A 15000-nucleotide genomic window follows, 5' to 3' on the forward strand; every position below is an offset into this window, starting at 1 on the left:
CAAGTACTAACCGGACCCAACGTTGCTTAACTTCGCTGATCAGACGAGAAGCGGTGTATTCAACGTGGTGTGGTCGTTGGCTCTGATGAGCTTGACTTATCGACTATTTGAAGATGATGTTCTCCTGCTTAGTTATGAAAGCAACGCTTTTCATAGTATAGTTATAATTATATATATATATATATATATATATATATATATATATATATATATATATATATATATATATATATATATATATATATATATATATATATATATATATATATATATATATATATATATATATACATAAACCATACTGGAAGAGCAAGGAGTTAGTGTTAATAAATATATTTGTTTTTTCTTCCAACTAGAAGAGGGGAAACTGGTTATGCTACCAAATGGAAGATAGTTTCTGAAAATTAGAATATGAATTCAGTTGAAACATTACTTGATACTGAATGAATCTTGCGCATGCCTACAAGAAAAGAGTCAGGGGAGAAGGTATATTATCTCGGCATGCCTTAGCGCGCCGGAAAATCTTGCAACCCCTCCACCTTTATATTGAGTTTTATTCACATTTGTGCTTGTGTATGTGAATTTAGTCATAAATGTGCAGTTGCAGGGTCAACACTGAAACAGAAAACCTATGCATATGACCCGATAATGTTAAATTAAGTGAGAAAAACAGGGAAAATAGTAATTTACTACACGCACGACCGCTCTGGCTCAATAGCAATTCATGACTACTGGCCCTCAGCCCACTTCCTGGCCACCAAGATCGAAACACAACATGGGCAATTTCTCATTGCCACCACATACAGCAGACCAAAAACTGGGCTCCCACTCACCAGCCTCAACAATCTTTTCAATCACACAAATATCCCGGTCTACATACTTGCAGACCTAAACGCCAAACACACCGCCTTCAAACACTCAAACAACAACCAACACGGACACGAACTCCTTCAACTAACACAACTGAAACGCCTCCGTTTCCTTGGACCTGACTTCCCCACATGCTTTACGCACAATGGGAATGGCAGGCCAGATCTCATCCTCTCCAATCGGCAATCCCTACTTTTCCACCACTATATCTCCCATGGACCACTCTGTGGTTCTGACCACGTTCCCCTAATCCTCAAAATATCCTCCAATCCCATATCCACCCCATCCCCACCTGTCTCCGACTACCGCTCCGCCGACTGGGAGAGCTTCAAGAAAACACTCACAGACTTACACCAACCAACACAGCTCGAAGGCCAACCCTACACAGACATAGACAGTGCCTTAGAGACGTTACACAACAATATTCTGACATCAGCCAACAGACACATACCAACAAAACAACATATAATTCATATAGACTTCCGACCTTCCATTAGAACACAAAGGCTGCTAGTGTGCTACAGAACACGCTTTTTAAAAAACAAGCACAACCACACACCTATCTACGGAGATCTTTGCACCCTTCGTACACACATAACAAATAGCCTACAGGAAGATCACAGCGCTCACTGGAGGAATCTAGTCTCCCATATGGACAGAACCCGCTGCAGTAATCCTACACAGTTCTGGCACATGGTGTACAGGCTGAGGGGATGCCAGCGGGAAAGATTCGAGTACCTCCTAGTGAACGGGGATCGCATCACAAACCCAGAACAAGTCACCAGCATCTTCAAGACACACTGGCACAATACTTTCCAACCACACCCTCTCCCACTCCACGAGCCCAGTATTGCCCACATAAACAACATCATCGATCGTGCACGCCACAACCTAGCAAACACGATTCCACATAACACTATACAAAAAATACGCCTCAACCCCCAACACCCTCTCACCACACCTATTGAGGAGGATGATGTCGCCAGGTTGCTCAGGCATACTCCGCGGCGAGCCCCTGGCCCCTCAGGAGTCACCTGGCCCATGGTGCGGAACCTTCCCCAAGAAACTATATCCAGCCTGACGGAGATTTTCAACGCCTGCCTTGCCTCTGGATACTTTCCTAAGGCATTCAAAATTTCAAACATCACCCTCATTGCTAAGCCCGGAAAAAACTCCCACTTACCAGAAAACTATCGCCCCATTAGCCTCCTTGAAATTCTCGGAAAAACCTTTGAACGCCTCATCAATTTAAGATTGAGAGCGTTCCTCGAAGGTAACGAGCTGCTGGCACCACAGCAGTTCGGCTTCCGGAGGAACGCCTCAACCGAGGACGCTCTAAACAGCATAGTTGCATACTTAAATTTCAATAAGCCCTATTTCAGAGCAGCCCTTGTAACAAAAGATGTCAAAAAAGCATTTGACACTGTTTGGCACGCAGGCTTAAAACACAAAATTTGCAACAACTTCAACCTTCCCCCCCTAACGCAACGCATACTATGTAGTTTTCTGGTAGAGAGACGGACAAGAATCTGTCATCAGGGCACCTTTTCAACATCCTTTTCCCCTCAGGCTGGAGTCCCACAAGGCTCTGTACTGTCCCCCACCCTTTTCAACATGTATACAGCTGACATGCCCCCTCCAGTTCATAATGATTCATTAACCATTCAATACGCGGACGATGTAACGCAATTGGCTCGAGCCAGGTCGTTAGATCTCCTCACAGACAAAATTCAACGGGAACTGACGGCGACTAGCCTATGGGAGATGAAATGGCGAATCCTCTCCCATCCCGAAAAATCTAAAGTCACCTACTTTAACATAAAAAAAAGTCAGCCTCGCCAAATCTCATTGAACAACATTGTTCCACACCCCAACCCAATCCCCATCAGTAACAACAACAAAGTGCTTGGCCTCACCATCGACAAGCACCTCAAATTCAACATACATATAAACCAAAAAGCTGCTTTAGCCGCCGTGGCCTTGAGCAACCTCGAAAGATTTCGCGACAGCAACACGAAAACAAAACTACACCTCTTCAAAGCTTTTATTCTCCCCCTTTTAACCTATTGCCCTCTTGCACTCTCTCTTTCCGCTCCCACTAACCTCTCAAAACTTCAGAGGGTCCAGAATCGAGCAATTCGTTTCGCCCTTGGAACGAAATGGTTCGACTTTCGGTCCTCTCTCTCTACTCATGAGGAGTCCAACATCCCTCCTGTTAACATAACACACTACAACAGACTCAACAAACAGCTAACCTCATTTTCTGACAGACACACAAACACATACAATTTCATAACCAACCTTCCCCCAGCTTTCCGTCACCTCCCACACTGCAACCTCCTTGACCCTCCCACTGTGCCTCCTGACCCCATTTTCTAAATAACGGACTCCTTCACTCTCTCTTTCACTCTCTCTCTCTCTCTCTCTCTCTCTCTCTCTCTCTCTCTCTCTCTCTCTCTCTCTCTCTCTCTCTCTCTCTCTCTCTCTCTCTCTCTCTCTCTCTCTCTTTCTCTAATCTTCTCTACTACTCAAGGTGTCTGAGTGGAATCATCGTCGCACTCTCGTTCACGTGGGGCGAGCCCGTGTGCCTACACCTAGTGGTTTTTTCATATTTTTTGTCTTATGGCTTTGTATTCATCTTTTGTTTATTTTATGCATTATCTTTCTGTCTCGCAGCCTAGGTCCCAAGGAGGCACCGGACCGCTCCCGGGAAAAAGATGCGACAAAACACACCACCATTAACATTCCATGCCTCTGACCGAAGGAGTGGGCTCGCGTGCCAACACCTAGTGGTTTTTTTATATATTTTGTCTTATGGTTTTTTATTCATATTTTTGTGTTTTTTTATGCATTATTTTTCCGTCTCGCAGCCTAGGTTCTCAAAGGGACACCAGACCACTTTCAGATGAAAGAGGATAGCACGAACCGCACTTCTCCCACTGACGCCACGGCAATGGGGCCCCCGGCCGTTGGCATGACGTTCCGGTAGTGGTACCCCCCGTGGCAGTTATGGAGCGGCCAGCACTGATGGTGGGGACGGCAACCACACTATTCAGTGGAAGCCACTTCACCCCCCCCCACAGAGGTAGTTTGGTGCGGCCAGAGCTGGGTAGTAAGGTAGTCAAGAGATGGTGGGGCGGGGCCCTGGAAGCATCCATGCAGGAATCTCCATTCACCCCCCACCACCGGCGACTTACCGCGTGCAAGCAGATGGTATTAGATTTGACCCCTCGTTGCGGTGAGGGAGCCTTTTCGAGCCTCTGTCATTGCACATCCTACAATCACGTCAATCATTATCACAAACCATCCTCACCCTCCCCATGCACATAATACCACGACATTTTTTATATTCTCTCTTTTTTTTTTTTTTTAGCAGGTTGGCCTTTTTGCAGGACGAGTCACAGGACACGAGATGAAAGGACCGACACCGCTTTTTCACCCACCACATTACATCACACAATAAATATCCCGCCCATCACCAAATCACTCTACTACTATCCGTGGTTCGGAACCCACGTAAAACTGTAGGTCCCTCCGCTATACGGATGTACTTCTTCCTCTGTCCTTCTTTGAACCAATAAAAAACACAAAAAAACCCTTTTTTACTCTGACTGTCCTTCACTCCTCTTTCACATCCTGATAATGCAGGCTCTGGATAGTCTGGCCCCTAACTTGTGCGTGGTTTGGCCTGGTGTTTTGGGTGCGTGGGCGGCGTCCGTTGCCGTGGCTGTTTTGGGCTTGGCTTGCTCGGTTGGTGGCGGACTCTCCTGCTTTCCCCGATAAGGACCTTGTCTCCCTTGCCATCTTAGAATGAATATAACACGCTAAAAAAAAAAAAAAAAAAAAAAAAAAAAAAAAAAAAAAAAAGATGTCCTTCCTAATTCAAATTGCGCCTGGGTTAAGCCCCAGTGACTATTTCTCCTCCTACAATTCCCTTCTTATCACCCCCCTATTCTTCCCACTATCCCCACTTCTCCCTCCCCATCTTTTCTCTCTTTGTTATGTTATGTTATGTATTTTGAGGCACATTCGTGAGCTTCCTGTTAGACCGTTCGGACGTCGTACTAGCAGCTCTCATCACCATGACTGGCCGCGGCAAGGGAGGCAAGGGTCTTGGAAAGGGAGGCGCCAAGCGTCACCGTAAGGTTCTGCGTGATAACATCCAGGGAATCACCAAGCCTGCTATCCGTCGTCTAGCTCGCCGAGGTGGCGTCAAGCGCATCTCTGGTCTCATCTACGAGGAGACTCGTGGGGTGCTCAAGGTGTTCCTTGAGAACGTTATCAGGGATGCTGTCACCTATACCGAGCACGCCAAGCGTAAGACCGTTACTGCCATGGACGTTGTCTACGCCCTCAAGCGTCAGGGCCGTACCCTGTACGGATTTGGTGGTTAAATCGCTCCATTATTGAGATGGTGCCAGCTATTCAGCTTGCATTATCATCATTGAATAACATCATCTCCCGGACCTTTTTAAGGTCCACAAACATGAAAAGAAAGAAGGACCATAGACTACTATTATTACTACTACTTTCTCATAACCATGTTCACTATCACTATCTGAGCTAAGAAAAGAAACCATTATTAATTATAACCATCTTTCTCACTTCATCAGGTCTTCTCCAAGTATTATTATTATTATCATTATTATTATTATTATTATTATTATTATTATTATCATTATTATTATTATTATTATTATTATTATTATTATTATTATTATTATTATTATTATCATTGACTTATTTCAATGATCACGCCCCTCATCGTTCTCAGTTTCTCATAAAACAAAATATACATTGAGATGAAAAAGACGCTCAACATATCACAATAGGCAACACATCTAATCAACTCTCCACTGTGACACACAGCAGGTACATTAGTAGAAATATAGTATACATATTTATTCTCGGTCACTTGCGTGCCTGACTAAATAATAATAATAATAATAACAAATAACTAACTCGAAAATAAATACACTACTTGCTTATTATTGATATACCAGTATAGTCTACACAACTCTCTAGATGTTTGAACGTGTGGCTCCGAAGAGGAGCCGGATTGATGGTGATATTGGCTGAAGGGGAGGGAGGCCCTTTATTTACTTCTTCTCAGTCTTCTTGGGAAGGAGCACGGCCTGAATGTTGGGCAGCACGCCACCCTGTGCAATGGTGACTCCGGAGAGGAGCTTGTTAAGTTCCTCGTCGTTGCGGATGGCCAGCTGCAGGTGACGTGGGATGATGCGAGTCTTCTTGTTGTCACGGGCGGCATTGCCGGCAAGCTCAAGGACTTCAGCAGCCAGGTACTCCATAACTGCCGCAAGGTACACGGGGGCACCAGCACCCACGCGCTCGGCGTAGTTGCCTTTCCTTAGAAGGCGATGAATCCTGCCGACCGGGAACTGGAGTCCAGCACGACTGGAACGGGACTTTGACTTTCCCTTCACCTTTCCTCCCTTGCCGCGTCCAGACATGATAATGGATGTTGTGGTAGTAGTAGTAGTAGTAGTAGTTGTTGTTGTTGGTGATAAATGAGGAGCGCGAGTACTCTAACCTCGTCGGTAGCTCTGCGAGCAAGTAGTGAATTTTGGGAAAAACGGCTATATATACGCGAGATCAGATCGGCCCAGAGCGCGTCTGGACCAATCAGGACGCTCGCTGAGGTGGCGACTCCTGATCCTGAGTAGGCACGCTAATATATATACCACTTTTCAACTGAGAAAAACACCAGGCCAATAGGTACCGCTGTAACTTGGTGCTGCGGGACGTGAGTAAGGCGTTTGACCGTGTCTGGCACCTTGGGCTGAAGTACAAGCTCCTTCACCTGGGGCTGCCTGCACCGGTTGAGCGCCTTCTCTGTGACTTCCTGGACGACAGGACGGCGAGGGTGAGGGTAGGGGGCCACCTCGGTCCAGCTTTTCCCCTCGCCACAGGAGTTCCGCAGGGCAGTGTGCTGTCGCCCACCCTGTACAGCATTTATACCAGCGATTGTCCAGCCTCAGAGGCTGGTATCAATTTACTGTATGCTGACGATGTCTCCCAGATTATTTTCCACCCAGGTCGCTCCAGCTTGATGACGAACGCCCGCACTGCCAGAGAGATCGCCCGCATCAATGCCTTCGAGAGGGAGTGGAGGATCAGGACAAACCTGGCCAAGTTTAAGGTCGTCCCCCTCGCCACAAAGACCCCCGCCCCACTGCTAGTGGATGGGGATGAGGTTGAGTTTAGCCCCAGGGGCACCCTCCTGGGGCTCTCCATATCCACAACTGGGTACACTTCACACGTGTCCCAGAGAGTGGCAAAAGCGAAGTCGGCCCTCACCAGGCTGTACCGCTTCAGGGATCTGACCACTGGTCTCAAGCTCCACCTAATAAAGGCTTTGATTTTGCCCATTCTAACTTATCCACCTATTCCCTTGCATGCTCTCTCTAAAACAGCCATCAGCAAGCTTCAGCGGGTCCAGAACAACGCCCTGAGGTTCGCCTTCGGCACCAGATGGGACGACTTTGTCACCTCGGCTGCTCTTCACGAAGCCGCATCCCTCCCAGCCCTGAACGTCCGCCTTCACGATATGGCCGCCAGGGTTTGGGAACAGATGGATGCCGAGGAATGGGATCAGTTCCAGGCGCTGAGGACACAGCACGACGAGGCTCTACCCCGGGAACACGCCGGGTTCCCCAGGAGTCTTCGCCGAGTGCAAGACCCGCCTCCCGAACCCCGATACAGGTGAATGTTATATTTCCGTAACTCATTCCCCTATTAAATTCACAATCTACCTGTATCACTACTAGAAATTAGTCACTCTCCCCCCAAGCACTCTTTTACTGCTAGATAATTTGTCCGCAGATCACGCCATTATCATCACCGACTGCTGACTGAGAGAGAGCGAGCATCTGTCCTTCTCCTTCTGAGAGTAGAGGTACCGTGACGACAGTGGTGGACTGCAGCTAGCCACTAAGAGATCTGCCAGGCCTGATGACGCCCCCGGCGACACCGACGGCATACCCAGTGGTGGTTCCAGCATCGCGAACTTCCCCTCGCCCCCCCGCGCCCCGAGTCGCCGAGGGACCGGCCGACGTCCTGGCGAGGGGTAATCGTCCTCCGGGGTAGCCTGCTCAGCCCCCGGCAGCGGGACCGAGTTCGGGAAACGCACAGCTGAGGGGTTGGCTGGGGCTGACGGCGCCGCAGGCGTCGCCGAAGGCCTCCCCTTTGAACTCCCCCCCGAACCACCGACAGCGACTCCTAGAACCTCCGACATCGACCCGCGCCCAAGACACCTGCCCACCACCCTCTCCCCCGTCGCAGGACTCCCGAAATAATCGAGTGTATCGTTACAGTGCACAGTGAACATCCACGCGTGTTCTGTGACTCTCATGTTTATTTTGTACGTGATATTGTGACGATTTTTGCTCCCTCGTGTCTTATTTCTTCTTAAGCATTATGTACTCCTTAACGTTTCTACTGTGTCCCTCTGCATTTGACTCTCATGTTTATTTTGTACAAGCTATTGTGACAATTTTTGCTCCCTCGTGTCTTATTTCTTCTTAAGCATTATGTACTCCTTAACGGTTCTACTGTGTCCCTCTGCATTCTTTTTTCCTCCTCTCGATGTTTCCTCCCTTCTACCTTCGTCCCCCTAACTTCACCTCTCTTAAGCTAGTGCATCTCTCTTACCATCCTCTTCTTGCACCGCCTTCTCCAAACAATCTACTTTATGTGTGTCTTCTAGTTGCCCTTTACGACTCACCTGCTAACTCAGGTTTCCACCAAGAACTCATGTTCTGTAAATATTTTATGTCATTGCAACGTACTTGTAAATGTTATGTAAATATTATATGTAACCCTCCCCCACTCTATTCTATCTCACAGCAGTGCGGGTGGTTTTCCTCCGGGGACTCCGGTTTCCACCCTACAAATCGCTCTTGTACTGCCCTGTGACACTCATTACTTTACAGTAGCAAGCCTGACCGCCCGGCAACTTTTTTTCTCCCACTGTACTTCTATTTCTCCTCACTTTTTCTTCCCTGTGTACCAGTCTTGGTACACACACTGCCCCTTCTTGTAACACCCCCCTTTTTCTAAATAAAAACTTGAAACTTGAAACTTGAAAACGCACACTCGTTCTCACAGCAGTACGGCGACACTATGCCTCCCAAAGCATCAGGAAAGGCTGCCAAGAAAGCTGGCAAGGCACAGAAGGCCATTGCCAAGGGCGACAAGAAGAAGAAGCGCAGGAGGAAGGAGAGCTACTCCATCTACATCTACAAGGTGCTCAAGCAAGTCCACCCAGACACTGGCGTGTCCTCCAAGGCCATGTCAATCATGAACTCGTTCGTGAATGACATTTTCGAGCGCATCGCTGCCGAGGCATCCCGCCTGGCACACTATAACAAGCGCTCCACCATCACCAGCCGGGAAATCCAGACCGCTGTCCGTCTTCTTCTGCCTGGTGAACTGGCAAAACACGCTGTTTCTGAAGGCACCAAGGCTGTTACCAAGTATACCTCCTCCAAGTAAACAGGCGGCCAGTATACTGCTGCCAGTATAAAATAATACCCGGCTCCATTGGAGCCACACTTGAAAAGGAAAAAAGATACGATATAGACAAATGCATTATTATTATAATTATTGTTATTATTATTAATATTATTATTATTATTATTTTTATTATTATTATTATTATTATTATTATTATTATTATTATTATTATCATTATTAATAATATTAATATTGTTGTTTTTATTATGATTATTATTATAATAATTATTGTATCATTATTATTATTATTATTATTATTATTATTATTATTATTATTATTATTATTATTATGCTTATTATTATCGTGATTATTATTCTGTGGAGATAAAGAAAAGATAAAAAAAAAATAGAGATAAAGAAAGATAAAAATTCTCCCAAGTGAAAGAGATATGGCCATGGAAGAGGGAATAATAATAATAATATAAAAAAAAAAAAAGGGGGGAAGGATATTGAGTTGAAAGTCGATACCTGATACTGAAAGATGGAAAATAAATATTTTCTTCCACAAAACCAAACAGATTGTCTATGAAAATTCTTTAATGAAAGAGATGTTTGGCCCTAAAAAGGGCCTAGATATTGCTGTTATGAAGATCATTCGTGGATGACTTCTTAGGCACGCTCGCCACGGATGCGACGAGCCAGTTGGATGTCCTTTGGCATGATAGTCACGCGCTTGGCATGGATGGCGCACAGGTTGGTATCCTCAAACAGACCCACGAGGTAAGCCTCGGAAGCTTCCTGGAGAGCCATGACAGCAGAGGACTGGAAGCGGAGGTCAGTCTTGAAATCCTGAGCAATTTCACGCACCAGGCGCTGGAAAGGCAGTTTCCTGATAAGCAGCTCAGTGCTCTTCTGATAACGGCGGATCTCACGGAGAGCAACGGTTCCAGGCCTGTAACGGTGGGGTTTCTTGACACCTCCAGTGGCTGGAGCAGACTTGCGAGCTGCCTTTGTAGCAAGCTGCTTGCGGGGCGCCTTGCCACCAGTGGACTTGCGAGCCGTTTGCTTGGTACGTGCCATAGTTGTGGTAACAACAACTCACAACGAACACTCAGCTGAGTCTGCCCGCGCTTCCCACAAAATCCCTTTATATATGAATCGGGTGGGCCCGACGACTCCAACCCTGCCTTGTGATTGGTCAGAAACGTCCAGTGAGGCTCATCGCCCACGCAGTCACCGCATGAAAGATGTGATCATTATTGTTAGTCTAATTCATTTTGTTCTTATTCTTATTCTTATTCTTATTCTTTCTTCCCTCATTCATAACAAATCTTGGAAAATATACAGCAGAACTGACATGTCATTTAAAATTCTAAGACAATTAGCAAGAAAGTTGTGATATTCTTATTTTTTTCATTCTTTTTATTCTATTTTTTTCTTATTCTTGTCATAATTAATATTGTTATCTTTATTATTTTCATTTTTTTTTATTATTCTTCCTTATCTTATTCTTATTTATCCTACTTTTAGAGAGATGAGGCTTGTGCGGTCACCCATCCAAGTTCTGCCCGGACCCCCTGCTTAACCTTGCTGATCCCGCCGTCAGCTGATTGGTCAAGAGCGGAGAACAAGGTGTTGGGAGGGCTTATTTCTCTTATTCTTATTCTTTCCTGTATTGTTGTTGCATTGTTGTGCTGAAAATGTTGGAAAATATGCACTAAAATTAACCCTTCATTCATAATTCTACGACAATTAGCAAGAGAGATATATTATTACTTTTTTCCCTTATTTTTGTTCTTTTTATTCTTAATCTTCTTTTTTTTATTATAGTTGTTATTGTTATTTTATTATTTTCGTTTTTCGTTCATTCTCCTCATTCTTATTGCTATTTTTTTCTATTCTCAGAGAGATGAGGCTTTTGTGGTCACCCATCCAAGTTCTTCCCGGACCCCCTGCTTAACTGCGCTGATCCCGCCGTTAGCTAATTGGCCAAGACCGGAGAACTAGGTGTTGGGAGGCCTTCTTTCTATTATTCTTATTCTTTCTTCCCCCATTCATATCGTTGTATTGGAAATGTTGGAAAATATACAAAAGAATTCACCCTTCTATGACAATTAGGAAGAAAGACATGGGATGCTTTCTTTCTTTTTTTTTATATTCCTTTATTGTAATTTTTCTTATTCTTGTTATAATAATTCTTACTGTTATCTTTATTACTTAAAATTTTCGTTCATTCTCCCTATTCTTATTCTTATTTTTTTTATTTATTTATTTTTTTTCAGACAGATGAGGCTTGTGTAGTCACCCATCCAAGTATTGCCCGAAACCCCTGCGTAATCTCGACGATTTCATTTGACAATACCTATTTACTTATTTATTTATTATTATATTTATTAAAAAAAAAAAGAAGAAAAGAAGATGAAGAATAAGGTATGTAATCGAAATACTCTCTCTATACTGTAGCAATAGTTTAGCTGGATGTACTTGTATTGTGTCAAAAATACTTGCAATATCTGCAATTGTAACCTGCAGTGTCGGCATAATGCATAATTAAGCAATGAAAAGAAAAATTAATAAAAGAATAAATGAAAAAAAGAAAGAAAAAAAGATACAATTAACAATTAAATATATTAGCTACCCCTCTACGTTTCTTTATCACTGCAGAAAAATGGAAACATTTTAACGTAGACTTGTCAAAATTCAACTGAAATTAAGGGTTAAATAAGGATTGTCACCCCTTCCCCAGAGGATATTCATTGTCTTTTAATATATATATATATATATATATATATATATATATATATATATATATATATATATATATATATATATATATATATATATATATATATATATATATATATATATATATATATATATATATATATATATATATATATATATATTCTTTTTATTTAAAGTCTTATTTAGAGAGAGAGAGAGAGAGAGAGAGAGGTAACGTCCTTGAGGATAGCAGCTCGTCTACGCTCCGCTCAGTGATCAGCGTTAGAATGTAATTCCTCATTTCTTTAAAAAAAAAAAAAAAAAAAAAAAAACAGAAACTTTATTTAGGGGGCTTGCTGGAAACAAACTACAATGGAGGAAAGAACAATATGTCTGCTATATGACCCACCCAGTTAAATTTTCAAGAAGCAAACGCAAGTTGGAAAATACGAGGAAGATAAATTTTCATTTATATACGTTTTATGGTAATTTCTGCCACGCCTTCCTCTATTCATCAAACGTCACTGACACTTATTCCCTTTATTTTTTACTTTACAGAATCTTTTGTAGGGCAAGACTCTAGAGGATATGTGCTTTCATAAATTCTATAATGCTTTGCTTATCATAGAGACATAAAAAAAAAAAATAATAATAATAAAAATAAATAAATTAATTAATTTAAAAAATCAAAATAAATAGATATATAAATTAATTAATCAATCAAATAAATTTCTATGCTTCACCTTTATAGCATTCGTATGAATGTCAAAACAAAACAAAAAATATAAATATAAATAATAATATGAAAAAAAAAAATTACTAAATATATGAAAAATAGCATTACTACTACTACTACTACTACTACTACTACTGCTACTACTACTACTATTTTTTTTTTTTTTTTTATGTAGGAAGGACACTGGCCAAGGGCAACAAAAATGTAATAAAAAAAATGCCCACTGAAATGCCAGTCCCATACAGGGGTCAAAGCAGTGGTCAAAAAATGATGAATAAGTGTCTTGAAACCTCCCTCTTGAAGGAATTCAAGTCATAGGAAGGTGGAAATACGGAAGCAGGCAGGGAGTTCCAGAGTTTACCAGAGAAAGGGATGAATGATTGAGAATACTAGTTAACTCTTGCGTTAGAGAAGTGGACAGAATAGAGGTGAGAGAAAGAAGAAAGTCTTGTGCAGCGAGGCCACGGAAGGAGGGGAGGCATGCAGTTAGCAAGATCAGAAGAGCAGTTAGCATGAAAATAGCGGTAGAAGACAGCTAGATATGCAACATTGCGGCGGTGAGAGAGAAGCTGAAGACAGTCAGTTAGAGGAGAGGAGTTGATGAGACGAAAAGCTTTTGATTCCACCCTGTCTAGAAAAGCAGTATGAGTGGAACCCCCCTCAGACATGTGAAGCATACTCCATACATGGACGGATAAGGCCCTTGTACAGAGTTAGCAGCTGGGGGGGTGAGAAAAACTGGCGGAGACGTCTCAGAACACCTAACTTCATAAAAGCTGTTTTAGCTAGAGATGAGATGTGAAGTTTCCAGTTCAGATTATAAGTAAAGGACAGACCGAGGATGTTCAATGTAGAAGAGGGGGACAGTTGAGTGTCATTGAAGAAGAGGGGATAGTTGTCTGGAAGGTTGTGTCGAGTTGATAGATGGAGGAATTGATTTTTTGAGGCATTGAACAATATCAAGTTTGTTCTGCCCCAATGAGAAATTTTAGAAAGATCAGAAGTCAGGCGTTCTGTGGCTTCCCTGCGTGATATGTTTACCTCCTGAAGGGTTGGACGTCTATGAAAAGACGTGGAAAAGTGCAGGGTGGTATCTTCAGCGTAGGAGTGGATAGGACAAGAAGTTTGGTTTAGAAGATCATTAATGAATAATAAGAAGAGAGTGGGTGACAGGACAGAACCCTGAGGAACACCACTGTTAATTGATTTAGGAGAAGAACAGTGACCGTCTACCACAGCAGCAATAGAACGGTCAAAAAGGAAACTTGAGATGAAGTAAACAGAGAGAAGGATAGAAACCGTAGGAGGGTAGTTTGGAAATCAAAGCTTTGTGCCAGACTCTATCAAAAGCTTTTGATAATTATGTCCAAGGCAACAGCAAAAGTTTCACCAAAATCTCTAAAAGAGGATGACCAAGACTCAGTAAGGAAAGCCAGAAGATCACCAGTAGAGCGGCCTTGACGGAACCCATACTGGCGATCAGATAGAAGGTTGTGGAGTGATAGATGTTTAAGAATCTTCCTGTTGAAGATAGATTCAAAAACTTTAGATAGGCAGGAAATTAAAGCAATAGGATGGTAGTTTGAGGGATTAGAACGGTCACCCTTTTTAGGAACAGGTTGAATGTAAGTAAACTTCCAGCAAGAAGGAAAGGTAGTGTTGACAGACAGAGCTGAAAGAATTTGAATAGGCAAGGTGCAAGCATGGAGGCATTGTTTCGGAGAACAATAGGAGGGACCCCATCCGGTCCATAAGCCTTCCGAGGGTTTAGGCCAGCGAGGGCATGGAAAACATCATTGCGAAGAATTTTAATAGGTGGCATGAAGTTGTCAGAGGGTGGAGGAGAGGGAGGAACAAGCCCAGAATCGTCCAATGTAGAATTTTTAGCAAAGGTTTGAGCAAAGATTTCAGCTTTAGAAATAGATGCGATAGCAGTGGTGCCATCTGGTTGAAATAGAGTAGGGAAAGAAGAAGCAGCAAAGTTATTGGAGATACTTTTTGGCTAGATGCCAGAAATCACGAAGGGAGTTAGAGAGAGAGAGAGAGAGAGAGAGAGAGAGAGAGAGAGAGAGAGAGAGAGAGAGAGAGAGAGAGAGAGAGAGAGAGAATGTGTGTGTGTGTATATGTGTCGGTTGGGTTGTGAAGGATGGGAAAAACCAGCAAGCCTCGGCTCCACTGACTGATCGATACTTGAA

At 43.4% G+C, this 15000-nt stretch overlaps 1 non-coding gene across 1 annotated transcript in view; it reads right to left on the reverse strand.

The window, feature by feature from the left end:
* Positions 1-81, reverse strand: part of LOC135108908 (5S ribosomal RNA) — a 119-nt gene extending 38 nt beyond the window's left edge. The window contains exon 1 of the ribosomal RNA XR_010272493.1: positions 1-81. This exon is cut by the window's left edge and continues 38 nt beyond it. This is a non-coding gene — a ribosomal RNA (5S ribosomal RNA).
* Between the last annotated feature and the right edge of the window lie 14919 nt (positions 82-15000).

The sequence above is a fragment of the Scylla paramamosain genome, chromosome 17 (genome assembly GCF_035594125.1).
Source record: "Scylla paramamosain isolate STU-SP2022 chromosome 17, ASM3559412v1, whole genome shotgun sequence".
In the NCBI taxonomy this organism is placed as follows: domain Eukaryota; kingdom Metazoa; phylum Arthropoda; class Malacostraca; order Decapoda; family Portunidae; genus Scylla; species Scylla paramamosain.